General features: G+C 42.6%; 1 protein-coding gene across 2 annotated transcripts in view; it reads right to left on the reverse strand.

The window, feature by feature from the left end:
• Positions 1-3,708, reverse strand: part of LOC107658982 (sodium-coupled neutral amino acid transporter 4-like) — a 38,852-nt gene that overhangs the window by 24,994 nt on the left and 10,150 nt on the right. Inside the window, exon 1 of one of the 2 annotated variants that reach the window (XM_016447739.1) lies at positions 2,169-2,262. The exons of the other annotated variant lie outside the window; for it this stretch is intronic. The gene's annotated coding sequence lies outside the window, so the exon portion shown is untranslated. Of the gene's footprint in view, positions 1-2,168; positions 2,263-3,708 lie in introns of those variants that run through there. 2 annotated transcript variants of the gene reach the window in all.

The raw sequence follows: 3,708 nt of genomic DNA on the forward strand, positions 1-3,708 counted from the left end.
TCGGCCCCCAAAAAACCCATATCGGTCGGGCTCTAATATATATTACATATTCTCAGCTGTAAGTCGCTTTAGATCTTATCCTATATGAATACATGTATATAATGTTACCATGACTCATACACTCCAAGAAAAAAAAGGTACAAAAGCTGTCACTGGGACGAAAACTTTTAAAATGGCATATTTTTTTCCCCAAAAGGGTGCGTATTAGTGTGCTAAAGGCTTATATTACCACTTAAAGTTACCTAAATGTAACATATTGGTACCTTTTACAAGAGTACCACAACAACTTTTGTATCTTTTTTCTGAGATTGCAGCATAGCATGATAGAAGATTCTGGTTCATTAGTCTGAACTAAGCATTCATGTAACTTCAGCTGTAAGACATCAAGTCTAAGAACAAACTCCAGCCTTGTAAAACCAGCCTAACCAGCGGAGAGCAGAAAAAGCTGATGCAACAAACTCAAACAGACCCTGTTAATGAAACACGACCACACATTTAACTTCAGTACACACTGAGAAACGCTGAGATCTGACAGTCTCATAACACACATGACTAATGCAGCTTTATTTGCAGCAGCTCTCAACACAATAAAACTCTTTTAGATTTACGACCGAAAGCAGAAGCAGAAAAACAGTAGATGAAATACCTCAATCGTTTGTCCTTGACAGCAAAGTCATTAAACAGAGAACTTCTGCATCTCAGACTTTTCTCCGGTAATCTCATGCATCTCCTCTAGAGCTTCAGCAGCATTTTGGAGGAACGACAAAATAAACCATCTAAACCAAACTGTTCAGATGCAGTTTGAGTGAAACCTGTGCAGACTGGCTTTAAACCGGTCTAATGGTGCTTTTTCACTGCATGGTACGGCATGGTACGGCTCACTTTTGGGGGCTTTTCCACTGGGTACAGTACCTGGTAAGCCGTACCGTTACCAAAATGTTACGTGTAAACCCTGCTGATCACTGATTGGCCGGAGAGAATCGTCACTACCTGCGTCATTGAACTTGCGATACAAGACACCAGACCCGCTAGATTTAAATCAGCACAGCCAGCGTAGGATCGAACGCAACTTTTTTTTTTGAATGAACGCAAATCGAGCACACCGTTAGTTCAGTCAGGCCACGTAGGCATAGTGCTGCGACCAGCTGACGCGGTCAGCTGTCAAATCGCTCCAATCACTACCATTCTCCTATTAGACACGGGACATATATACGTGGCATTACTGCTCGGTAAGTATGCTCAAACTGCTCGCAACCCTCCCTCCCTCCCCATTATAAGCATGAGCATATTACTGTGCACCTTCTGGTTGTCGTCTTCTTTTGTTTCAGATCACTAAGGCTTCCAAGTCCCGGCTGGCATGGACCTCACTGCTGAGAGACACTCATCCTCATAACCAAGCTACAGTATAGACGTCCCACTGCCACATCTACACGATTACCACTGTTCGCTTTTAAAGACATTACTAAGTGTCTTAATTGTCTATGTATTTCCAAGCTGATGGTTCCGGGGGGTTAATGTTGAAGCTCTTGTATGTTCAATTAATTTTGGAGCAAGAACCCCCATAAGGAACTATACCGCCAAAGATAAATTGTGTTTCAATAAACTCAAGTAACTTGCCAAAGTGGTCCTGTCTGAACTGTTTTGAACGAGCACACCTTTTTTAAACAATCAAAAAATGGCTGTTTCATGGTCTGTTGAGGAAGTACAGATGTTCCTCTCGTTGATAGCCGAGGAGCGGATCCAGAGAGAGCTTGATGGGGCGACGCAGAATGGAAAAGTTTTTCAGGAGGTCGCTCAGCTCTTGGCTGCGACATGTGTATAATCCCGCCCACTTAAAGCGGTACTAAACTGCAGTGTAAATGCAAACCGTGCCGAGCTGAGTCGTGCCACGCAGTGGAAAAGCGCCATGAGTAAGTTGTGCTGTTGTCGTGAATGCCTCCAAGCAGCTGGAGCTGACCTGAGTTTTTTACAACGAGAAACACTCGCTCTTCAAAGGGAATGTCTGTGTTTGCGCTTGAACCAGCATTCAAGCTGCCGGCTGGACGCAGACCACACACACACACACACACACACAGAAGCACCAACACCGAGCAACCAAATGCAAAACCCACAGATCTCCTCCAGCTTTAACCCAATTATAATGCATTAATGGTGGTTTGGTTACTCACAATGAGAGCCAGTCAGACGCAGGACACTAGATGTGCTCACAGATCAAGGATGAGCTTCGTTTCTTAGCCCTGGAGGTAAGTGGAAGCTTTAAAAGAACGTTGGGAGGGCCCACCTCAGCCAATCAGGACACTTCTATGTCAACCACTCAGCTCGAAGCTCCGCCCCTCTCCCTTCCACCTGCGTCACTGAAGGGCACACGGGCTTCCAGAAATGAGTTTGAGATAAGGCGACGAATTGCATCAACTTCTGTTTGCACTGGGGCAAGAATCTGGGGTTGCTCGGCCTCACGGACACTCTGGGACACCAACCAGCAGCCGCCAATCTGCATACGCGACTGAGGCGTGTGCAAACACATATACGGACACACACTCCGGGGTCACTGATCCAAAACCCAGAGATGAACAGAAAATTCACTCAACTCCCATCAGAAATCCTATTGGCAGATATCGGCCAACAACCACGTCCACTTGACAGATTAAAAGACATGCTACTTTCACAATTATTGGGATATTTTGTAAAATATTAAAGTAAATATTGAGTAAAATACATATTTTTATTATTATTATAAGTAGTTATAGATCATCGTAACATCTGATACCTGCACTCCAGATCTCAATATCAGCCATTGAAATGCCACTTGAAATACTGGAAAAATGTACCAACAAATGAAATTATTGGTGAATTTTGTAAGATATTTAACCCCTTAGCTGTCAAAGATCGGTGACGGCCCCAGATTATTGTTGTTTCACTTTAACAGCAAGTTAAAACATCACACTCTTACTTGATCTGGACAAACTGTGCATCAGTAGAAAGATTAAAGACTCTAGCTTAATAAAGCAAAATAATAAATCCGTATGTGTCATATTTTGGAATAGGAATTCACCACGCATTCATATTCAGTCACGTCAGCAGCGGTTTATTTGTGTTCACATAGCTTCACTGAACAGCGAAAATAAGGGCTTATAGTCCAAAGATGCATATACATGGAGATATATAGATATATTTACTCATGTTTACTTCATATTTCTTCAGACAGAATCATAATTTCTACTCATTTTCCACTGATTTACACGGTCTGATGATAATTATCCACTCCCTGGGCTGTCTGTGTGGTTACTCATCCGTGCTGGCGCTGTGACTGACAGAGACCCGGGGCCTCATTGATAAAATGTGCATACGCACAGATTTGATCTTAGAGTATGCGTACGCTAAAATGCACGGCAACGTTCATATTTATAAAAACGGTCTTTGACGTGGAAAAGTACTTACCGCAACATCAGTGTCTGAGCAGGCGTACGCACTTTTCCTTGTAGCAAAGTCGGAGTATTGCAGCTATTTAAACATCTAAGCTGCAATAATAATAAAAGCGGTGTACATGCAAGCACCAAATTCATCATAAACAGCAAAGAAGCAGTGTAAGAGAGTAATTGCGCAGTGTAGTCAGATTTTTTATTAACAGGAGTTTTTGCAAGATTAAACTGACCTTTTTAGTAGCCTAATGTTGAGAGTTCTTTACTCGCTTTCTGTACACAGTTTATT

Source organism: Sinocyclocheilus anshuiensis, unplaced genomic scaffold, assembly GCF_001515605.1.
Source record: "Sinocyclocheilus anshuiensis isolate Anshui unplaced genomic scaffold, SAMN03320099.WGS_v1.1 scaffold283, whole genome shotgun sequence".
In the NCBI taxonomy this organism is placed as follows: Eukaryota; Metazoa; Chordata; class Actinopteri; order Cypriniformes; family Cyprinidae; genus Sinocyclocheilus; species Sinocyclocheilus anshuiensis.